The sequence below is a fragment of the Crinia signifera genome, chromosome 8, assembly GCF_055691185.1.
Source record: "Crinia signifera chromosome 8, ASM5569118v1, whole genome shotgun sequence".
Lineage (NCBI taxonomy): Eukaryota > Metazoa > Chordata > Amphibia > Anura > Myobatrachidae > Crinia > Crinia signifera.
The window spans coordinates 21,345,880-21,371,830 of NC_139224.1; the positions used below are offsets into that span (position 1 = coordinate 21,345,880).

The following is a 25,951-nucleotide window of genomic DNA, read 5'->3' on the forward strand; positions in this document are numbered from 1 at the left end:
GTGAGATCTATATTGCAGTGTAAAAATAGATCGGTCAGTATTTACCCTGCACAGAAACAACATAACTCACCCAAATTGAACTCTCTTTGCACATTTTACATCTGCCCCCCTGCAGTGCACATGGTTTTGTCCATTTGAGAAGGAATTTGCCTTTGCAAGTGAACCAGAATAAGGGCCATTGTCTGATATAATAAAACAGCCAGCCTGCATCTCTACATAGTAATGGACTTTCTGTTGCACGCTTTGGAATGTGGTGTATCTGTTCAGAGTATGTTCTCTACCACCTGTGCTAAAGGCTGTGCCGTAAATCTGCCAGGTACTCTGTAAAACTGATACTTTGCACATGACAAGCTGCAATTTTGTCCTACTTCAAAGCCTCTCTCCCGCACGTTGTTATATCTACGCCAAAAACAACCGTAGCTTGTATTTTATGCTGTGTTGGACTCGCATAACGTATAACGAATTCACAGATACAGCGATTTGTAACTCTTCTTAGAAATGAATATATATTAGTCATATGTACAGATACTGTAGTACAGTGGTTCCCAAACTGTGTGCCGTGGCTCCCTGGGGTGCCTTGGGACACAAGCAGGGGTGCCGCGGCTTGGTGGTCCAGGACCAACTCAAATTATTAATGGTTAATTATTTATGAGCAAAACCAGTGCTGGTGGCTGCCAATCATAGAATGTGTATAAACAGAAGCAAATCCTGCCCTTTACCACATAACTGCCACTAAGAATCGCATATAAACCCAATCAAATTAATTTTTTTTGGACCTAGGGGTGCCGTGAAAAAAATTCTGATTCTCTAGGGTGCCGTGAATCAAAAAAGATTGGGAACCCCTGCTTTAGTGACTTCTGTAAGCGGGCGGTTCTGAATGCCAGCTGTGTTCATGATCTGATGTTAGTGATGCACAGACTGGTGCCTTAATACAGCACAATATTCAAATGGTTTACAGCAGGCATGTCCAAACTAAGGCCCTCCAGCTGTTGTAAAACTACACATCCCAGGATGCCTTGCCATAGTTTTAGCATTCCCTAGTAACAAAACTGTGGCAAGGCATGATGGGACTTGTAGTTTCACAACAGCTGGAGGGCCATAGTTTGGACATGCCTGGTTTACAGTTAACTCAGCTGCTGTCCTTAGGGGGCGTATACACATATAGATATATCGTTAACGATATGCATGATAATTATATTTACAACAGATGATATCATGCACATTGCCTAGTGTGTACTCACTAGTCCCTTAATTGTTAACAATGCGTTAATCGTCATCTGAACATTCAGTCAATACATCGTCAACAACTGCATGATCTGAGCGGGCTTGGTGACGACACTGAACAATATCGTTCAGTGGCCCTTATTCTGGTTCACTCTTTCGGATGCAAATTCATCACCCTAACAGCACCTTGCGAATGGTTAACCGGCGCCACCCATTTGAAAGCAAGATTCCTGCGCAAGGCTTGCGAATGGATGTTTTACATGAATATCCATTCACATGCCAGTGGGAACCTCCTACATCTTTCGATGGTTGCCGACCATCGAATGATGGCAAAGGCTCACGCATATGTGAGGGTTGTCCATGCGAACTTTCACCGAGTTTGCATGCACCAGCGTATACACATGCACAGAAATGCTGCTGCGCATACGCAAAAAAAACGGTCCCTGTGCGAATTTGCGGCCACTGCGAATGAACCAGAATAAGGGCCCGTGTGTATGAGCTAGTTCGTTTGCCTGGGAGTTCGAGGTTTACCGCTAAAGCAGCATAGTATATAGTGTGTACCCAGCATTAATGAAGTCTGTCTGGAGGAGGAATACGCACTCCTGCATCCAAAAAGCCTGCCTAGAGAAAAAGGTGGGACGGGGATGTGATTGCGCAAATAGCAGGAAATCACACTATCGTGGCCCTTCTCTCATCGCGCGATGTTGTGCTAACGCATTTATCATAACCGCGCGATTTGCATTACTACACCCCTCCCCCAGCCTTTCAACTTGGGTCTTTATTTCAGAATCTCATGGATTGGAGATTAAAAAAAATAGGCAAGTATGTATAAATGTATAACAATCATTTGCAAACTCAGTTGGTATGTTTATTAATTGTGCGCCATGGTTATTCCTAAGTGCACACCCATGTCCTGGCATTTGAACATCCCGCTGTAAAGACTGGATACGCCCACATTTTGCAAGCTGGCAAATAATGTGGGAAATAATAAAAACATCACTCCGAAGGCCCGACCTTGTTCCGGTTTATGACCACCATTCATTTATACTGTTACATTTCACTCCTAACAAACAGCACAGTTACGTTAATTAATGTCTGAAATTAATCACGAGAATCAGGGGACGTAGGGAGTTAATTACATATAAACACAATTTCTTCTCTCCCAGCTACAATACTATAAACCCTAGTCATTGGCTCCATAATATATGTACAGTTGGATAAATTACATGGTAACTAAAGACACCCCCCACCCTGCATTTAACCCCCTTCACACCCCCCTCCATAGCACTTCCCCTCACCCCAGTGCTTATTACTGTCACTAACATATTCCTCAATGCACTAAAGCAGGAGGAAGCGAGCACTGACTGCACTACATAAGGCGCTGATATTCCACAATACACTCACGCAGGAGGAAGCGAGCACTAACTGCACTACATAGGGCGCTGATATTCCTCAGTGCACTCACGCAGGAGGAAGCGCGCACTAACTGCACTACATAGGGCGCTGATATTCCACAATACACTCACGCAGGAGGAAGCGAGCACTAACTGCACTACATAGGGCGCTGATATTCCTCAGTGCACTCACGCAGGAGGAAGCGCGCACTAACTGCACTACATAAGGCGCTGATATTCCACAATGCACTCACGTAGGAGGAAGCGAGCACTAACTGCACTACATAGGGCGCTGATATTCCACAATGCACTCACGCAGGAGGAAGCGAGCACTGACTGCACTACATAGGGCGCTGATATTCCACAATGCACTCACGCAGGAGGAAGCCTGCACTGACTGCACTACATAGGGCGCTGATATTCCTCAGTGCACTCACGCAGGAGGAAGCGCGCACTAACTGCACTACATAGGGCACTGACATTCCTCAGTGCACTCACGCAGGAGGAAGCGCGCACTAACTGCACTACATAGGGCGCTGATATTCCTCAGTGCACTCACGCAGGAGGAAGCGAGCACTGACTGCACTACATAGGGCGCTTATATTCCTCAGTGCACTCACGCAGGAGGAAGCGAGCACTGACTGCACTACATAGGGCGCTGATATTCCACAATGCACTCACGTAGGAGGAAGCGAGCACTGACTGCACTACATAGGGCGCTGATATTCCACAATGCACTCACGCAGGAGGAAGCGAGCACTGACTGCACTACATAGGGCGCTTATATTCCACAATGCACTCACGCAGGAGGAAGCGAGCACTAACTGCACTACATAGGGTACTGACATTCCTCAGTGCACTCACGCAGGAGGAAACGAGCACTAACTGCACTACATAGGGCGCTGATATTCCTCAGTGCACTCACGCAGGAGGAAGCGCGCACTGACTGCACTACATAGGGCGCTTATATTCCTCAATGCACTCATGCAGGAGGAAGCGAGCACTGACTGCACTACATAGGGCGCTGATATACCTCAGTGCACTCACGCAGGAGGAAGCGCGCACTGACTGCACTACATAGGGCGCTTATATTCCTCAGTGCACTCACGCAGGAGGAAGCGCGCACTGACTGCACTACATAGGGCGCTGATATTCCTCAGTGCACTCACGCAGGAGGAAGTGAGCACTAACTGCACTACATAGGGCGCTGATATTCCTCAGTGCACTCATGTAGGAGGAAGCGCGCACTAACTGCACTACACAGTGTATACATCCGACTCCACACTGAGAGGACATAAGAGGAGGGGAGATGAAATTGCACCACACACTAACATCAAATACCTTAATACCCCTCCCCAATGCCTCTCGTGTTCTGCTGCCTTTAGGGAACTCCTGCCGAGCAGAATTGCCCATGAATGTATTATCCTCTGTGTGGTCAGATATAGGGTTATTGCATGCACTGATCTTTCTGGACAGTCCATATATCAGTGTAGATGGGACACCTGTTCCAGAGCCTTCCCCGTGTTTCAGGTTAATTGCAAGGAAGGAATTTGACCTCCAACTAAAAACAAGAGCTGCCCATAGTTTGGATTCTCAGCAGTGAAATAGACTCTCGGGTTTGTTCTAGCAGAGCTGACAGCGGTGACTTATGACTTTTGTATACATGGTGATTGATTACTGGGTACATAGAGGTAAGCTGTACAACTGGGGGAGATGCACACATGGTCCCGGTCCACCTTACGTCCATTGGTCTGTCTGCGCTAAATCACTGCTATCTCAGGGAGACCCCAGGCCCTGCTCGCAAGCTTACAATCTATAGGGATAATACCCCTGAAAGTGGGCATCTCATCCCTTTGCACATTCCTATGCACAGGCTGATGCTGGCATTAGCATGTAGTTACAGACACGTCTGGATGGGTGAAACCTGGGGGGGGGCTTTATTGGGGGGTCCTCACTAACCCAAGGGACCCCGTCCAAGGCTGACCAGCCAGGGTGATCATGGTTCGGCCAGGGACCTTGCATAATAAGTGTCCCCTGGCTGTGGCATTAAACCGCTGGCTGTTGGAAACCGGTGCTGGTACCAAAATAGGGGGACCTCCAATCTTTTCGTCCCCTGCATTTTTGGAATCAGGACCGGATTAAGAGCCTGGTGATTGTGTCTTAAATATGGGGGGGTCCCCACTATTTCTCCCTCCCCCTGTATTTGGGGAACCAGGACTGTCTCAATGAGCCTGGGGCTAATTATGCTCAGGAGGGGGGACCCTTGTTTTTTTTTTACAAATCCGCACAATCCCATTACTAAAATAAAATTGCGTTACTAAAAAACGTGCATTAATGTTAGTACACAATCACCAGCAAATTCTGACTTTGTCTAAAAAAATCTCACTCACATCCCTGGTGTGCACTGTCATGTAGTGATATTATATACATACGTTAGAGTGTCACCTCTTGATCTTAGGAGCTCAGAAATACTCTACATGAGATCGTCCAAGTGACATCCCAGCTGCACTCTGAGGTTAGGCACAGATGCAGGATTACAGAAGCTTGGGCCCAGCCTGCGGATACTGTTACCCGGTCACACACATATGACATGTGCTCGGTCCATGGCTTCCCTGCAAGGGATGCGTTCACAAGTTGCAGTATAAAGTTCAGCAGTTCAATAGTGGTTGACCCTTATTGGTCGACAGGCCAAAGGTCGGCATACAAAAAATGTCGACATGCAACATATTCAAAAGATGGACACAACCAAAAGGTTGACATGAGTTTCTCATGATTTTTAAAAAAAAAACTGACTAATACTTTCCCAGGGTGCATAGAGGCATAATATACACTAATACGGGGGGTCCGTGTCGTCATTTTTAAACAGATAACCAAATTATTCAAAAACTCATGTCAACCTTTTTCCCGTGTCAACCTTTTCACTATGTCGATCTAATGCACGTCGACCTTTTCACATGTCGACATTTGGTCTGTCGACCAATAGTGGTCGAGCTATTGACTGTCAACCTAATTTTTGTTGACAAACCGATCCACCCCCTCCCCCACTGCGGTTAGCCTACATGCTGTATATCTGCATAAGACATCCATTATCTATGTCCTGCGTAGGCAACCTGTGTCTCTCCAGTTGCTGTAAAACTACAAGTCCCAGCATGCCTTGCCACAGTTTTGCTATTAGGGAGTGCTAAAACTCTGGGACGGCATGCTGGGACTTGTAGTTTCACAACAGCTGGAAAGGTTGCCAACGCCTGATCTAGGTGAACTGAATTCTATAGGGGGACTCATTCTCTGAGGGGAAACGTCTACACTGGAAATACCTCCTGACCCCCAATCCAGCATTACTGTGCACCCAGGCTATACAGACCCACAATGCACTTCTTCCCACTGAGTTCCCACTGGACCAATCTGTGGTATACTCACTGCGGTATTGTTACAGCGCTATAGAATAGCCTGGCACTATGTATATATATGATAATACTAATAATAACTATGACACGTGCCAATTACCACCATCAAAGGCAAGGATTGATAGATCATGAATAATTCATTACCTATCCAGATAAGCTCCACCCCCACAACTGATGCTATTAATAACTGTGCCTACACTTGCATGTGTAATTAAGGGGGAGGGGGGTTATCCAACTTGGAGAAAGTTAACACGGAGGGATATAAATGAGTAACCAATCAGCTTGTGCCATTTTTAAAACACAGCCTGTAACATGACAGCTAGGAGCAGGTTGGATGGTTTGTTATCTCTCTACACTTTATCTCTCTAATTACAGTAGAGCACCACCAGTGAAAACAGCGCCACCTTCAGCAGTACGACACTATCATAATTCCCGCCACCCTCCCCAAGAAAAGCTGGTACATATTCTTTCCACTTCAGCGCCGCATCCAGGAGTCCATCCCTCCTCAGCCTTTCCCCATGGAGCGGCCTCCGATAAGGTATTCAGTTAGCAGCTGTTACTGAATAGACGATAAGCAGCTCCAGCATCCACCCTCCCCCCCAACTTCCCAGCTCATTCACTACCCTACAACAATGGGAACAAAAGAATCCCAATGCCTCCTTCCAAGCCCTACCATGATGAAGCATCTTTTTTAATGCAGGCTGCCACTAGCACAACTCATTACCGGTTATAAAACGGGGGCGTGTGTAGGGACTGGGGCTTGGCTGCAGGCCTCCCTAGTTCCTACCTGTAAGACAATATTCACTCAGTATCCCCTGTGCCCAATTAACCCACAACAGCCCTGAAGGCGAAGTTTCATACACAGTAGGCACCCTTAAGTTTAATATATCCTTAACGGTGCCCACACACTAGAATGATTTTTTGGCCGATTGGCCGTTTTCCGATAAATCGGCCGATATATCGTTCGCTGTTTACCGATAATCGGTCGAAAATTGGCCGATTTTGGTCCGATGCGCTCTCCCGTGGATCTTTTGCTAAATCTTCTGATCTCACGTGCTGCATGAAAGATCAGAAGATTTAACAAAAGATCCATAGGAACGCACACGGGATCTTAAGTAAAATCTTTGGTAAAGATGTGCGCTTGCCTGAAATCTTTTGTCCAGGACAGGCAAAAGATTTGAAGGCTAATTTATGCGCACATCTTATGATCGTAGATCTTTCTAGTGTGTGGACACCTTTACACCACGGAGGGGCAACCTTTGGCCTGCCAGCGGTTGTTCAACTGCACATCCCAGCATGCCCTGCTACAATATTGCTATTTGGCCATGCTAAAACTGTTGCACAGCATGCTGGGATGTGTAGTTCAACAACAGCTGGAGGGCCAAAAGTTCGCTATCCCTGTTTTAAACCTTTAAAATGTTAGGTCTCAATAGATTACAAGAAGAGCTGGATTAACATCCAACTGTATCACACGGTGATAACCCCTTTATACAACACGTGCGCCAAACAGATGTGTTATTACTGCTCCACCACATGGTATTATATACTGTAAGGCGGGTTATGGAGAAATAATGGGTGACATGTAATAGGATGAGAGAATCAGAAAGTGAGAGCTTTGGTAAGAAATCTCCAGTTTTTTTTTAAAGCGGCAATCATTTACACTGCTACACCAGTGATTTTGCAGTGTAAATGATTACCGCTTTAAAAAAACTGGAGATTTCTTACCAAATCTCTCACTTTCTGAATCTCTCATCCTATTACATTTCACCCATAACAGATTTTCCAAGCAGTGACTTTTCTACCTAATAACGCAAATCAACTTACCGCATGGCACCACCAACTTACAACTTTACAGCACTTGTCATGTGACAGGCAACGTGTCCGGTAACAGGTAGACCCATCTGAGGATCATGTTATGATTACTTAGAGTGTCAGCTCTGGGAACTTGTATTATTGATCATGTATCAGTTATTTATAAGATTGCACATATCACCAGCACGTTAAAGGGAATTGTTTTAGTCATACCCATCAGTTCCTGCCCCAATGGAGTGGGGTGTAAAAAAAAAACGAAGGCGTGCCCGGGCTTTTTTGAAGGAGGGTCTGTGACATCATCACCGGCCTCAATCAGCCTTATTTCGTTGCAGCGTTGTTTAGGACGTACTCACTTTTGCACACACTGGGGAACTCATTTAATGGATCGTGAGTGGTGTATGGAATAGTGGGTGGATAGTGATTAGCAACCCAGTCGCCATTCACTCGCAGACTCGCACGGGGCGGGTTCTCTTTCTGTCTGGGTTGCTGCTATCTCTCAATAAACTCTAAATCAGGCCCATAGGCCCCTAGATTCCCTATCTCTTTGGGTGTAAGAAGAAACCAGAGCACCTGGAGGAAACCAACGGAGAACATACAAACTTTACACAGATGGATCGAGAATTGATCTCATGACCACAGAGCTGTAATGCTTCTTGCAGGTATTCCTGAAATCCCGCACTTGACATTGGATATCACGTTAGTGCACTCCTGGTGCAATACATGTGATGAGACAGTAGTGACTTTTCGGCTCCTAAGACTTTGATATTAATACATTTTGGCATTAATTCCACCAGCTTCTCTGTGATAATCAGCACAGAGTTAAATGACAGTTTCATGCAGTTGCTGCGAAGAACCTATGGACAACTTGGCAACATATTCGCTTAATTCCGCCACCTTCTGTCAAAGCGAACCCTAAAAATGTTTAAGTAATCCAGGTTCCTTAAAACTCACGAGCAGTAGGCTGGAGCCTAGGTTGACTAATTAATGGCCCAGCTATAGAAGGTCAGGGGAATGACACATTCTTTATAGAATTGGTACATTCCAAATGGGTAACGTCACATGTTCAGCACCCCCCAAAAAAAAATTCCACTGGCCACCAATTAGCCTCTCTGCCAGCATCACATAAGCCCATCTCATAGATGGGGAACAATGGTCTAAAGTTCCCTGAAATTGTCCAGGCAAAAAGAAATAAGGATGCAACAATTAGTGTTCTGCACAAACACACAATTAGAATTTTCTACACTCTCTCTGTGCAGAGTGTGTGTAGAAAATGTTCATTGCAATCTCTCATTAAAGAGTCTATTTAATGCTAATGTGATATTTTAGTGTGTGACCTTACACTTTCTCAGACAATACGGAGTTTACTATATATATTGTGCCAGTGTGACAAATTTCCAAGCGGGTTCCCAAGCATCATGTAATGGGATCCGTACACAAAGGCTCAATACTGAAGTGTTGGTCTCCATTTTGCAGAATGCAGATTACATCTGTCAGGCGCAAGGGTTAAAATAGATTATTTGGCTGTAAATCAATAGTCTAATTTCGACAACACACAAACAGGGATAGTGTTTTACTGACAGCCTCTATCACTCAGATTGCTTTCCTTAAACAGGGACAAAGGGACATTTCCAATAATCGCAAGTCCGGAGATCGTTAGGATGCTCAGTCAGACATCAACGGTGCAAAGAAAAGGTGGGTTCCCAAAGGGTCATTTCTACCTCTTCATAAGTAGCAGAAACCCAGCGTGATTAAATGGTCTTCCCAAGAGCACCCAAGGGCACTTTATCAATTCACCTACAAGGAACCTATTAGACCTTTTGCAACCATAGCGGTGAGTTATAACTGTCAGTCAGATGTACTTTGAATAGAATTCAAGTCTTGAAAATAATGTAATCAACCAACTAATGATCACGGAATTTCATTTTGCAGGGAAAGGGGCACGGGGGGGGGGGGGGGGGGGGGTGGAGGTGGAGAGGGATGGGGGTTGCACAAAATACCATAGCATCTCATAGACAATGCAGAGGACACATCCTATAGGACCACAGATTTAGCAAATTAACATATAAAAGTGATTAACTGACAGACAATAACCAAATTAGGGTCATCATGATGAGTATTAATTGCATTACCAATTATATATATATATATATATATACACACACACTCTGAGTGCCGTTCTAACCGCTACCTGTATATGTACAGTATATATATATATATATATATATATATATATATATATATATGACAGAATTAAGTTGCTAAGGTACAGTACTGTTTAACACTGGGACAAAGATTTATCCCAATACTAATCTTGACTTCAAACACCATACATCAAACCTTCGCTCTTGTTTGATAGTTAAATTATCGCTCAGCTCTTGTACGCCAGGAACTTCTAATTCAATTCTTTTACCCCGCTGGGACTATTCTGTAGATTTCAAATGACTGAACTTCTTCCACCCCAATAACACAAACCCCCAGTCACAGGGGTCCCAGAGGCAAGATAACACTTGAAACTAGGTTGTTAAAAAGCAGAACCCATTAACCTCTTACTTACCAGCACAGCTGGAGCTGCAGAGAGTCCCTGGACCAAAAATTGCAGCAACCCCTCAGTCCTATGTATAGGTTACATGCAAACTTTGGTACTGAGTGATGGATGTTGTTGCAGGAGGGTGGATAGCACAGGGGTGAATGGTGCATATCCCTGTGGGGGAAAGGTGTCCACAATTGTGCAATGTGTCATTGAGCTCTGCAGTGACCAGGGCAGGCAATGGTGTGCATACAAACAGAATGCACTTTGCAATATGCAACTATAGGGAATAACACATGTAGATAACTGTGCATTGTACACTTGTTCTAGGCTACATTACATGACAATGGCAGGGGTTGGAGCTGGACCAGGCTACAGTATAAACCTTTGCAACACTTAACTATGGACATGTCCCTGCATATCTCTTACCTGATTGCAAGCTCTTCTTCCCCAGAGGGAGGTCTAATAATCCACAGGGGTGAACTCTCAATGAATATGCAGGTATTCCAGGGACAGTCCAAGCTTATTCGACACGGCAGCCAAAGGGGTGGCTGGTGCTATCCCTGTGTATGTCTCAGTGTGTTACCACCTTCTCTCACTCACATGCCCTTCTCAGCAGCACTCACTGGATCTCTCTGTAGTCCATCATGTTATGGGATCTGTTGCTCCCCTTAATTTATTGCACCCTCGGCAGCTCCCCGCTTACTCACAGGAGAGCGTGGTGTCCTGATAACCCGGGGGTGAGTGCTGGAGGTCTCATCCCGCCCTGAGCATCACTCCCGGGAAGAAGAAGCTGCTGCTGCTGAGCCCCGGCTGCTTCTCTTCCCAGTCCCAGGTTCCAATTCTGCCTCCGCTGCTCTCTCCCAAACTCATGGAGATAAGCCCGCCCCAACCACGCCCACTACACTGCTGCAGGACCACTATATTTGCATAACACGCCCCTATCATGTTCAGCTCTGGTCATTTCCACGCCCCTCCTCCCGGGCTCAGGCTCAGCAGGTTTCCTTTCCTGCCTGCAATAGGAGCACACAGTATATACAGCGCTCCAGTGTCACCTACAGCTGCCTGCTGCAATAGGAGTACACAGTATATATATAGTCCTCCAGTGTCACCTACAGCTGCCTGCTGCAATAGGAGTACACAGCATATAGTGCTCCAGTGTCACCTACAGCTGCCTGCTGCAATAGGGGCACACAGTATATATAGTGCTCCAGTGTCACCTACAGCTGCCTGCTGCAATAGGAGCACACAGCATATATAGTGCTCCAGTGTCACCTACAGCTGCCTGCTGCAATAGGAGCACACAGCATATATAGTGCTCCAGTGTCACCTACAGCTGCCTGCTGCAATAGGAGCACGCAGCATATATAGTGCTCCAGTGTCACCTACAGCTGCCTGCTGCAATAGGAGCACGCAGCATATATAGTGCTCCAGTGTCACCTACAGCTGCCTGCTGCAATAGGAGCACGCAGTATATAGCGCTCCATTGTCACCTACAGCTGCCTGCTGCAATAGGAGCACACAGCATATATAGCGCTCCAGTGTCACCTACAGCTGCCTGCTGCAATAGGAGCACACAGCATATACAGCGCTCCAGTGTCACCTACAGCTGCCTGCTGCAATAGGAGCACACAGCATATACAGCGCTCCAGTGTCACCTACAGCTGCCTGCTGCAATAGGAGCACACAGTATATACAGCGCTCCAGTGTCACCTACAGCTGCCTGCTGCAATAGGAGCACACAGTATATATAGTGCTCCAGTGTCACCTACAGCTGCCTGCTGCAATAGGAGCACACAGTATATAGTGCTCCAGTGTCACCTACAGCTGCCTGCTGCAATAGGAGCACACAGTATATATAGTGCTCCAGTGTCACCTACAGCTGCCTGCTGCAATAGGAGCACACAGTATATATATAGTGCTCCAGTGTCACCTACAGCTGCCTGCTGCAATAGGAGCACACAGTATATATAGTGCTCCAGTGTCACCTACAGCTGCCTGCTGCAATAGGAGCACACAGTATATATAGTGCTCCAGTGTCACCTACAGCTGCCTGCTGCAATAGGAGCACACAGTATATATAGTGCTCCAGTGTCACCTACAGCTGCCTGCTGCAATAGGAGCACACAGCATATATAGTGCTCCAGTGTCACCTACAGCTGCCTGCTGCAATAGGAGCACGCAGCATATATAGTGCTCCAGTGTCACCTACAGCTGCCTGCTGCAATAGGAGCACGCAGCATATATAGTGCTCCAGTGTCACCTACAGCTGCCTGCTGCAATAGGAGCACGCAGTATATAGCGCTCCATTGTCACCTACAGCTGCCTGCTGCAATAGGAGCACACAGCATATATAGCGCTCCAGTGTCACCTACAGCTGCCTGCTGCAATAGGAGCACACAGCATATACAGCGCTCCAGTGTCACCTACAGCTGCCTGCTGCAATAGGAGCACACAGCATATACAGCGCTCCAGTGTCACCTACAGCTGCCTGCTGCAATAGGAGCACACAGTATATACAGCGCTCCAGTGTCACCTACAGCTGCCTGCTGCAATAGGAGCACACAGTATATATAGTGCTCCAGTGTCACCTACAGCTGCCTGCTGCAATAGGAGCACACAGTATATAGTGCTCCAGTGTCACCTACAGCTGCCTGCTGCAATAGGAGCACACAGTATATATAGTGCTCCAGTGTCACCTACAGCTGCCTGCTGCAATAGGAGCACACAGTATATATATAGTGCTCCAGTGTCACCTACAGCTGCCTGCTGCAATAGGAGCACACAGTATATATAGTGCTCCAGTGTCACCTACAGCTGCCTGCTGCAATAGGAGCACACAGTATATATAGTGCTCCAGTGTCACCTACAGCTGCCTGCTGCAATAGGAGCACACAGTATATATAGTGCTCCAGTGTCACCTACAGCTGCCTGCTGCTGCACTGGGGGCTGCTTACAACTCGCGCAGAGAATATCTATTTGTTGTATGCTGGCACTGATTGGACTTAGGACCTTATTCTGCGAAATTTGCAGCCTTGTGAGTCCATCAAACGCTGCGCCCCCCCCCCCCCTCGCACGCAGCGTTTACCCCGCAGGCATGTGCATGGATATTTTGCATAAACATCGAATGATTTCTACAACGCTCGCAGACCTAAGACACCTCCGTGGTTTGTTAGGTCTGCAGGTGCCCTGTGTAGAAAGCTAGCGAGCAGCTGGCGTCAGCTGTCCACCCCCCCGCACCCATGTTATCGACGGTTTACCATGGGAACGCCCATGCAACGCTGCCCGTTCCCATGGTTGCGGCCACCCCTGCCCGCAGCGCTGTGTGCAAGTAGCCGGCAAATATTAAATTCGCCATGGCTGCTCGCCATAGGCGAATCTTGGGGGTGGTCCGGGTGTGCACCGGACCACCCATTAGACTGCCCGGCATCTTAAACTTGAATAATTTTTTAATTGCCGCAGCACCACTGCCTAAACGTTTTTTTCATAAGTGTAATCAAACATGGCCACCGTGACAGGACAGGGAGGGCTGCGCGCATGCCCGATTGCATGCAGCTCTTCCCATGGTCCTTTGCGGAGCATGAGCAGTGCACCCTGGGCAGTGCTCTGCTCACGTGTCCTCCTCCGCCGCAGCAGCAGCCAGTAGCACGCCGTCCTCCTCCTCCACGTGCAGCACAGCCAGCCCAGCAAAGCAGGGATCATGCGGCGGGGGTCTCGGAGACTGACTCTTTCTTATTCTTCAAAAGGAGTAGGGTAGGAATTGGCTGGCTGGTGGCTGGTGTGGTGGGCTTAAAAAGAATTATGGGCCACCGGCCCGCCTGAAATACCTGTGATTTTTCTACCTCCTGATTTTTCTACCTCCTGCCCTGCCCTAGTGCCCTGATTCATGCCTGAGGAATTGGCTGCCTGGTGGCTGGGCATGCCCTCATAGCAGTTAGAAAATCAGGGAGTGACTTGCCCCTATTAAGCCACACCCCTTTGAAATTAGGCCACGTCCCCTTTTTTGGCGCGCGCGGCTTTTGCGCAAAATCTTACCATATGTTCTGGGACCACCCATTACCATATTTCTAGATTCGCCTATGCTGCTCGCACCAAGCTACTGCACACGCGCATAATGGTTAATACGCAGTTGCACACCATCGCTCCCCTGCGTAAGGGAGCGAATGGACTAGAATAGGGTCCTTAATATAAAAAGTAACAACTAGTAAGTCATATGTGACCGTCGTTTCGGTCTTGTGACCTTTATTAAGAACAATTCTTAATAAAGAAAGTCCGATCTGACTCAATAGACGTTTGTGGGTGTTGGTCTTCTCTCAGACAATGTCTGTGGTCCCGTGCGCATCGGCTCAGGGGTCAGACCACCTGGCACGTCCTACATGGGACTCGGACAGCCTCCTGGTGGTGGGGAATGGGGCCGCATGCAAAAGAATCACATAAGTTATATATTGCACGTGATCCTGCCACCCGGGCAGCTCAAGGGGGATCGGCTGTGACTCCTCCAGGTGGAGGAGTCACAATAGTGTATAGGGGGCTTTAGTTCACTTTGCCACCCAAACAGGGTAGCGGCATCATCCTCACGGGTGTTTAGGGATTCTTGTCTACGCCCCCCCTGGGCAGTTCCCTATACCCACACAAGAATGGCCATTGCAGGGGAACAACCAGCGTTTGTGGCCATCCCCATGAAACCACTGGGCATTCCTCTGTGAACGCAGGCGGGTTCATGCCTGCTATGGGGCTGGCAGCTGTCGTCACATGACGGCAGCACCCGCCACCTTTTTCATCCATCTCCGTCGGAAATAAAAGACAGTCTAGACTGATTTTTAATTGCGGACGGGAACAAAAATATTTGATGGTCAGCGGCCACCCAATGATTGTTTTTCCCATGCGACTGCATGCGAGTGGATGTGGCCAAATGGAGGGGTGGGGGGGGGGCATGCGGGCGACGTCACTAGGCTGCGACCATATGTGGCTTAGCGAACTGGTCCTATATTTTTACACTGGAGGCAGATTTATATTTCAGTCGGTCCAATGACAATTCCAAAGCATCTTTATGAACACAGTAATTAAGCTATGGATACATTGAAATGTGCAGAGCGCCTGACGGTTTTGATGTGGTGGGTGGAAGCACATGGGAATTGTTATGTAACAGAGCCGTCCAATGAAATATTCATTGAATTTCCTACTTATTTTATATACGCCGAACCTACGATTAATGATCAAGTTGGACAAATACGTGAGTCACAGACGAGGTCTGTTATATATGAATTAGTAAGTGATTCACAGGTAACGTCATGTGTCCGTTCCCATCTCTTACATGTGCTCAATCCAAAACACAGAGACTACTGTTGGCTGCCGTCCACTATGTTAATATTTACTTCTGTCTTTTATTAACCTCTCATCGCATAGACCTCTGGGTCACCAATGTCCCCAACGGTCCCCTAGGATCCTCTAGAATTTGCATCTGAGTTTTATAAGCTATTTTCCATCCTATTCCAGCTTAGGACCCCCAGCCAGAAGGCCGAGGTGGGGGTGTGAAAATTTGTCCTACCCCAGCCAAAAGGCCCAGGGTAAGGACGTGCAGTGGGAGAGTGTGCAGTGCAGGTGCCGTACTAGTGCATGGTGCCAAGGTCCCCCAGTGCAGGGTTTAGGCACCCCCGAGTTTCCCTGGGGGCACAGTGCAGCCTCGGGCTCCAGGCAGCCAGCCAGTCAGCGTCGGACCAAGTGTTTCTCCTCTCCTACCTGGGTACTCCACTGGGCTTTTCCATTGACTCCCTTAAGGGTTGAGGCACCCTCGGAAGAGCAATCTACTCAGTCTCAGTGTTCCTCGCATCCCAAGGTTAAGGTACTAAGCTGGGCTTTTCGCTGACTCCCCATCAGAGGCTATGAACCTCTGGAATGGGAGCAATCTACTCAGTCCCAGCGTTTATCCGCTCCTTGGGAACAGGGCCGGCTCTACCATTAGGCAGCTTTAGGCAGCTGCCTAGGGTGCCAGGATCTGGGGGGCGCCACCAAGTCTGCCTATCAAAAAAATCAAGGATGTCCATGAGGATCTTTGTTGTACTTAATGCAGGTGTCTGCTGTGGAACTTCTAAGACCTCACCTCCATACTTCCCCTTGAGGCATACTACCCTACTTTGCTGTCTGCCCTCCTTCTTGTATTCTATTGTGGATGGCAAAGGGGGGCCTCCAGGAGACTTGCCCACTTGTTGCTGGGTGGACCACCCATTTTTTGGGTGCCTCCCTGCCATTCTAGAATGTTAGGTAAGTATGCCTTAAGGGGTTGGTATTGGTGGCAGTAAGGGGGCGCAGTAGGCTGAAGTTTTGCCTAGGGTGCTGAGAAGCCTTACTCCGGCCCTGCTTGGGAATGGATACTAGACCAGCGCAGGGAAAATACTGGCTGCTTTATTTTTACACTGCAATATAGATCTCAGTTTGAAGTAAAACCCCACCCAAATCTAACTCTCTCTGCACAAGTTACATCTGCCCCACCTGCAGTGCACATGGTTTTGTCCATCTAAGAAGGATTTTGTCAGAAAGAGTGAACTAGAATAAGGCCCTTTGTGTCTGTGCAGGGTAAATACTTCCTGCTTTATTTTTACACTGCAATTTAGATTTCAGTTTGCGCACACCCTACACAAAACTATAGCCCTGCAAAATATGGTCGTTGAGCGACCATATCGCCCGTGTTTTTGTGTGTGTTGTGGGCGATGAATCGCTAGGAGTGCGCTCCCACAGCCAACCCTGGTGGGTCACAATATGGTCACTGGTTGCCGGAGCAGGCTCCTTCGATTATGGCTAAAAATCGTTTGTCGCTGGTGCACAATGCAGTGTGCACCAGCGACCAGCAATTTCTAGTCAAGACAGAATAGCTTGGAATTTCCAGCCAAAATCTCTGGAAAAAACGTTACACTGAGCAATATATTGCTGAGAGACATTAAGCCCAAATTGCTCAGCGGCCATATCGCACCATGCATACCTCCCAACATTTGATTGAAGGCTGGGGGGGCCAGTCTGCGGCTGCACCTAATTTGGGGGGCGTGGCCTAGCGGAAAGGGGGCGTAGCATGTAATTGCACTGCTGCAGCGAGGCCACGCCTCATTTTCGCCACTATGGGGGCATGCAAGCTGCTCTGTGAGCTGCAAGCTATGCTCCCAGCCCCTCTGTCTGCAGGAATAGATGCTGCGAGCCGTGGGAGGGACGTGGAAACGTCCCAAAAGAAAACGGGACGTTCCTGCGACTCTGTACTGTACATGTTAAATCTCCCCCCCCCCCTGCAGTGCAGCATGGTTTTTCCCAGTTGCAAGCTTTTTTGGGGGGTTTGCTAACATTCCTGAATTAAGCCCATAGACTGTTAATTCTTGACTGCAGAGATTACATCATTTTTATCACTTTCAGCTTTTTAGATATATACCTACTACCAGTGCCGTCATCTTACTCATAAATAAAATATAACTTGAAATTAGCACTGTGTCAGACCTGGTGGTCTTACAATCTTGACCTTTGTACAGTATCTTTAGTATAAATAGTTAGGGTCACATTGGGGCAGCACGGATGGTGTAATGGTTAGCATTACTGCCTCACAGCGCTGAGGTCATGGGTTCTATCCCCACCATGTGTTATATATACGGGGCAGTACGGATGGTGTAATGGTTAGCATTACTGCCTCACAGCACTGAGGTCATGGGTTCCATTCCCACCATGTGTTATATACTGTATATGGGGCAGCACGGACGGTGTAATGGTTAGCATTACTGCCTCACAGCGCTGAGGTCATGGGTTCTATCCCCACCATGGCTCTAACTGTGCGGAGTTTGTATATTCTCCCTGCACTTGCGTGGGTTTCCTCCGGACACTCCGATTTCCTCTCACAATACCCCCAAAATATACTGGTAGGCTAATTGGCTCCCAACAAATTAACCCTAGAATGCCTGTGTGTGCCTGTACATTTGGTAGGAAATATAGATTGTAAGCTCCACTGATGCAGGGACTGATGTGACTGATCAACTATACTCTGTACAGCGCTGCTGTATATGTGTGCGCTAAATACAAAACTGTTGGTAAATAAATACATTTGTAGCTTATTCTAACGTAATAAAAAAAATCCACAACAAAGAAAATTGCCTTGTTTATGGCTTAAGTCCTTGCAATTCTCTCTGTGTATCATGAGGCCATTCTCCTCTCTCAGTGTCCCGTGGAATCAGCTCACGCCCGGGCGACACGATATTGACAGCAAACATTGGGAGCCCTCGCTGACTAACTGTGAATTTTAAACAGGTGTGCACAACGCTAGGGTCAACTTTGGCTGGTCTGACGACTGACACCTCTTTTGTTGGATCTCATTAAAATGCTACCCCCTTCTTTTCCTGTGGCATGTTTCCCTTGAAATGTTAGCAGGACAACCCTAAGTCAACATACAAAATGCAGACTGACAAAGGCCACTTTTCACTCGCTCCCACACTGGGGAGATCTGGAAAAAACTTTTACACAGCACATATCATACACACAAAACTCCTGTCATTAACATTTCGCTATGTCGTGTACAGCTCTGTAGTATTATTAACCGTATCGGACTTTGTAAAAAGAACTGTTTGACAATGCAAAGAAAATGTATTTATAGAAGGACAAGGTCTAATTCATGTTTGTACTCAAGTCAAGGCCGATGTTCCCGCAATAGATCGATCGGTGGCAGACTGCTGATGTGCATTGCGCCAAGGATGCCTCTGCGATCGCGCCCGCACTGAGATTTTTAACGCAGAAAGAATGACAGGAATGGACAGATTGGGGGGGGGGGGGGTGTTAAATGGGAGTGGCCACAAATCGCAGAGGTCGTTTTAGTCCCATAGACAGTCCCATAGAGCAGTATTATAATTACCCATTATTTATATATCAACGCCCGTTACGCGCTAAGGACCTTATTCTGATTGACCATCAGACGCTTCCCTCCACCCACAGTGCCTGCCCCCCCCCCTTACCCTACATCCGTTATGTCAGCTGCCCGCCACCCGCACCCCTCATTAGCCTGAGAACACCCATCGTTCTCATGGGAACGATCATGGAATGCTGGCCGTTCCCATATGCTAATGGGGCTGCTCAGCGCCCCCTGCCCTTCTCCGCCCCCAATACCCCCCCGCTCGGCGTGTAGAGTGCGTGCACCCGGCGAACTGATCGTTTGCCGTGGGTGCACGCATGCGCAGACGCAAAACATCGGTCTTCCGTGCGAATGCGAATGTTGGTGACAACCCTCCAGAACATTTTTGCAGTCTCCCGCATTCCGGGATTCTCCACAGCCTCCACAGCCTCCTTATATTACTGCCGCTGCGGCGCTGGCTGCCTGCTAGGCTGCTGGCCTGGCCGGCTGCTAGTACGGACACTGCCCCCTGCAGGCAAAGACTCGTGAGATGATGACATCATCATTTCGCAAATTTTTGTCTGCAGGGGGCAGCGGCGCGCGCCAGATTGTGTGTGTGACTGACTTGTGTCTGGCGTGGGTGCGGTGCAGGTGTGCACAGCGCATGGTGCGTCTACTCTGTGTAGGATAAGAGGTACGTTTGTATATGGCACCCTCACCTCACAGCAATACATGTCTTGTTTTAGAGGCCATGGCCAAGTTTCTGAAGAGTCGACGGGCATTTTAATAAGCCATGCCCATTGTTGCGGGTGCGCACGCGCCATGAAGATAAGGGAGGGGGGGGGGGCAAAATCTCCAGGAATTGAAGATGCCTGAGGTGGCAACCCTAGTTACTAGAATTTCCCAGCTGCACACATCTGCAAGCTGAACAAAACGCACCTCTATAAATAATGCATTTTGCACTTAGAATTTAGATGCAAATATAGTTTATCATAGCACAAGCCACGGAATGAACAAAATTTGACAAATGTGACCCAAAGATTTTGCTACAGAAAAGGGGTGAAGAGCTGCGCTAATAAAAATATCACGTACCATGGAAGAATACACTTACACAAAGGGGGTGTTTTTTGTATTTTTACTGAATATATTAAATCGTATTTTAATTTTAAGAAAAAACAATTGTACATAAAAATTATATATAAAAATTCATATACTTTCCAGGTGGCCACCTAAAGACATATATCAATATACATTAGTACATAAAAATGCAATTGGATGAATTATAAACGTATACGTTTTATAGTAAAATAGGTGTTTGTACTACACCCTATAATTTGCAAAAAAAAAAAAAGGAAAAAATCAATAAAAGAAACAAATCCTGTCTCCGTATGTTGGTACCACTTTAAATTTAGTGGTTGTAGTGCAGTCACTATTTGTGGTTATAATCTGGATTGAAAGTGTGTATGCAGACGCTGAGTGCGCGTCTCTCACCTGCGCCTCCGTGCGCTGCTGGCTGGGAGATCTGAGTGTCCCTCCGGAGCAATGGTGGAGGGGAGCTGGCCAGGTGGATGTTGTTGCTGGCTGCCGCTCTTACCCTCCGGACCCGTGCCGCTATTGATGTTATGGGCGGTGTCATCTCTCTCACAGACGCTGGGTTCACTGGTGCATCATTGGAGTTCTCAGATGTGCCGGATGGAATATGCAGCGAGGTGGCAGGTGGAAATCGCCGGTGCAGGTGCCGTAATTTTTCTGCTAATTTTGTAAGTTTGCAGGTACAGGTTCCACAAGGATTTATGCACTGGACAGGCTGGAAATTCTCCCTCTAACGCGTTTCGCCCCTAACAGGGGGGCTTTTTCAAAGAGTGTTTGATTTGTGTCATTCCTCACTTAGGCCCTTATTCTGATCGGTGCGGCCCGATCAGAAATATGCGGTGATGTCCGTCTTGGCGAATCCCCGCCTTCCATACGGATCGCCACCTCCGTCCGTATGCGGATATGTGGCGGTCCGCATGAATGTGGACGGGGATACGCCTCCTCCATGGTGGGAGCAGCCCCTGCATTCGATGGTCGCCGAACATCGAATGCAGGGCCGCACGCTCCACCAGGTCCCGCAACACAAGACCACACGGACACTTGTCCGTGTGAAATCTTGTATGGGGGCGGGCAGCTGACATCCGGCGATGTCAGATGCCCGCCCCGTACCCACGCGTCACGGCCTCATTACCATGCATACGCCCCGCGTTTGCATGGGAACGCCCATGAAACGCGGGGCGTATGCATAGGGTAATGAGGATAAGTAGCCCCTCACGCCCCTCTACGCCCCCTGTGCGGCGTATAAAGAATCCATGCGGCGAAATCGCCTGCACATGCGCAGAGTGACCTCTGCACATGCGCAGACGATAAACATCGGCGGGCTGTACGCAAGCGGGAATATCCGCACCGATCAGAATAAGGCCCTTAATATACCCAACCACTTGTCTCTCCCTTTCAATTGGTTTAGGGGAGGTGAGACAGGTGCAGTTGATTTCAACATTTTCCTGGGTCTAAACAGGTTTCCAATTGCATCGTTATAACTATCTTTATTTGTAAGTAACTGACAGAAAAATAATCAGGTAAATAAATAACATCTTTACCACAAGAGTATAAAAATAAATATATAAGAGAAAAACACATACACAAGAAATTATATAAAACAAACCGATAGAGGGTTTTGTCTTTAAATATAAATAGAAAAAAATCCATATATATGGATAATTCTATTTTCTTTCTCCCTCACGGTTTATACATAAACATTTAGTGTTCAGATGAAGAGACTTCCAGGTTTAGAGATATTTTTGATACTACTCTATTCATTTGTATAATTTTTACGCTTACATTTATAGTTACTATTATTCTCATATAGAGTGCATAAATACACAGATAAAAAGCTTGAAATACATGCATATACTACAAAAATTCCATTCATATATTACGGACTCTTCCGGACTCGAACTAACAACCTCCAGTCTAGTATCAGGCGTTCTAGCTGATTGGGCCACTAGGCTCCTGATAAGGCATTTTTGGTTCACATATATACTGTACATATATTAATATTAATATATATATTACAAAACTTCCATTCTTATACTGCAGACTTTTCCAGACTCGAACTTGTAACCTCCAGTCTAGTATCAGTCGTTCTAGCTGATTGAGCCACTAGGCTCCTGACAAGATTTTCTGGATTCACATATATACATGTATCAATACAGGTTTACAACATAATCTTCTTCCATGTGTCAATTTCTATATTTCTGGTTTTAGACCACATGTCTGTATCCACTCTTTAATTTGTATATGTTTATCTTTTGTATTAACATGGTTTACACTTATTGAGTATTTTATTTTATTTTCATTTTGTTTTACTTGTTGTTTGGTGTCCCTCGTGGGGCCGTCTGTCTGAGTCCGGTCCGTGCTTAATCCAGCTGCAGTGCCGGTCTACAGCACAGAATAAGCCGGATGCGGGAGTCACAGTGCTCCCCCTTATCTCAAACAAACCCTTCCCCTCGTGGGTTCACAAAACTACAAGATATAATAATTTATGATTGCTCAAAATGTAATTCCCATACATAAACTTTTGATGATCTGTACTATAGTACATATCACTGCTCTATAGGGCACTAGCCCAAAGGAGAGGAAGAAAGAGAAGAAGAAAACAGAGGAACAGCAAAAACCCAGTTTACATTTTATTTTATTTTATTTTATTCTTAATTTATTATATTTGGTTATTTTTTGTTTTTTATCTATTTTATATTATTTTACATAAAGGATTCTAAATCTATATTGGCATTAAGTCCTGTGGGTGTGAGAGTTTGCATTTGGAATATCCAGAATGCTTCTTTGGTTGCCAGTTCTCTATATCTGTCTCCGCCCCTATTTGTGGATGGTATATGTTGTACCCCAATTATCTTAAGACCTTCCATATTTCCTTGGTGGGCTTCTGTAATGTGCCTGGAGACACTGTGGTGGGGGAATTTTTTCAAGATATTGAGCCGATGTTCTCTGAATCTATCTTTAAGTTTTCTGGTGGTGCGGCCGACATATTGAAGGCCGCACACACATTGTAATACATATATACAATATGTTGTATTACAATTTATGAAATTTTTTATGGTGAACTTCTTTTTGTTTACATATGATTCTACCTCCATTGTTCTCACAGGCACATGGCCACACGTAATACACCTGCTGTGGCCACACCTATAACATCCATATTATTTATATATCACCAATTACTGTTTAAAAACACTTTTTTTCTGTGCTATAAATTGCATATAGCGCCCTAATTTCGACACTCTATAGTGTCAACCATTCTGTCTGTTTTTTGCCAAAGATTTTGCGAACCAATTTGTGTTTTCGACCTAAAGTCCTTGTACCTTGTCACAATAAAAGAGATGATTTGTGACATAACAACTGTTATGAAAAAGTTCCAAAATGTATCAGAGGCTCCAGCTCTGATCCAACAGTCCCAGCCTCATTTATCTTCATTGTACAGTAGGGTTGTGAATGAGTGTGTCAGTCACTGTCTGCTATGTATCAGATAGACTGTTTATGGCACTGAGAGACACAGCGGGGATCATTTTACATTGTCAGCCACTACCAGCCCAAGTGACAAATATCTGCACAGATCAAACATCTCACAACAAATCATTCCAGGCAATAAAATGACTTTACTCAGACGACTTTTCTTATCTGTTTATTCTGAATAAACAGGAGGAGAAGGACGGCCCTTGATCTCTTTTGAAGGTCACCATGATGGAGTCCTATCCCTTTAGCTGTATAGCTGGAACTACTTATTTTACTGTTAAGACAGACAGGGGGGAAGGGGGTGTCACTTCAGACAGGGGGACCCCCTCCTACTTGTCATTACTGGCGGCAAACTGCATGGGAGAATATTACACTGTCAAAACACAGAGTTAAGGCAGTAAAAACTTGGCCAATTAATCAAAACATAAATATATATATATATATATATATATATAAAAACACCACATAAAAAGCCTGCGTTTGTCCCTTAATACCTTACCCTGTAGGAGCCCTGACAGGCCCAGCGCTGCCTCTGATTAAAAACCCTCCCATGACGAGGCCACTGCTGCTGCTGTCCTCAATGGGCCTGAGAAGCATTTGATGAGGTCCATCAATCAGAGCTCAGCACAAGCCTCTCAGCCTCTGACCTTTTGCAACGTCTCATGGGACCTAGTCAACTCCCAGTAATGCACTGCACACTTGCAGTCAGTGTGCCTTGGCTCCCGATGCTCAGCACCATTAATCATTGTCACATCGTCAGATAGGTGAAGCTGCAAAACTACCCCGCTCCCATGCACAAAACATTTTTAAAAAATACATGCCAATCACAGGGGGGCCCTGGATAGAGGAGGGCCCAGGGGTACCCCCCCCCCACACCTTTTTAATCCGGCCCTGTGTTAAGCTGTTATAGTTCAGATGGTTTTACACAACTGCTATAACTAGAAGACCAGGAATTTTATGGCACAGATCAGGTTACAAAATTTCCCATTAGTGGGGTGATTCAAGATCACTCGAATTTGGCCCCAGCCCCGTTGGTCGGGAATTGCACATGTGCATTTCTGCCAGGCCATTCACCGGGGAGAGGAAGGGCCGAGGGGGGGGGACACCGCGCCGGAACAGGAAACGCCCAGCAGTTTATGGGGGTCCCCATGAAATGCTGGGCGTTCTCCTGGGAACGCAGGTTGGCCGATGCCTGCTCTACGTGCCTACACTCCTGGAAAATCGGGTCCCCCCTCCCAGCCCCCCAGTAAGGTGGGCAAGTCTGCCACTTTTCCCCACAACCGCAACTTCGCACCCGCCTTCACTGCTGCACCAAGTCAGGGACTTTGCGGGTCACAGCAAAGGGGCGGGGCTAAAATTATGCGAATCACGCCATGTTGCCATTTTAGGACTCTCGAATTGCCGCATTTCAGTGGCATGTGCCGGGCTTGCTGACAACAGCCTTGTACCACCCCTCCTGCAGCAGTATCTGGTCTCCTCTCTGGCTTCCCTAAATACAGTACAAGCACATATGTGGCACCCCAGACTTTTTCAACAGAGTCCCAGCAGCGGGACCTTAGGGGTTAATCAGGAACGCAGCAGCGTGGAAGAGGAGGCGGAGAGACCGGCAGCGTGGGGAGAAGGACGACCGCGAGCCGGAGAGGGAGACTTAGCGGCGGCGCGGTGATAAGCGTGCGACCCCCAGACACACTCGGGAGCAGGGACCGGGCGCATGAAGCGCGCGACCCCCCGCCGACCCCAGACGCACACCGGGAAGAAGGAGAGCGGCGGGGAGAGACCGGAGTGCGGAGCCCAGCAGCGCAGAAGTGGCTGGCTGAGTGCGGCAACGCTGCAATAGCAGCGCCCACACTAGCAGCCCTCCTGCAGAAGAGTGACCAGCGCCAGCCGTCCAGAGACCGGGGGACCCGATCGTGACGGGCAGGAGCCTGCACCTTGCTCCTGATGCCAGGTACCCATCTGCTGGTTGCCCCAGTGTCCACTCCCTGCCACCAATGCAGCACACTATATCCAGACCCCCCCCACCGTTGGCGTGTCACAAGTGGCGTCACGAACAGGATAGTGGCGTCACGAACGGTAGCACAGATACTAAAGAAGCTATCCACCCACCTTCGAGACGCGAAGCCTCCCAGAATTGAAATTGAAGTTGTATGGAAGGAAGCAACGAGCGGGCGAGACGTTA

General features: G+C 47.2%; 1 protein-coding gene across 1 annotated transcript in view; it reads right to left on the reverse strand.

The window, feature by feature from the left end:
* PLXNB1 (plexin B1) overlaps nucleotides 1-11,203 on the reverse strand; it is a 308,999-nt gene extending 297,796 nt beyond the window's left edge. The window contains exon 1 of the mRNA XM_083155963.1: nucleotides 10,791-11,203. The gene's annotated coding sequence lies outside the window, so the exon portion shown is untranslated. The remainder of the gene's footprint in view (nucleotides 1-10,790) is intronic.
* Nucleotides 11,204-25,951: the final 14,748 nt, after the last annotated feature.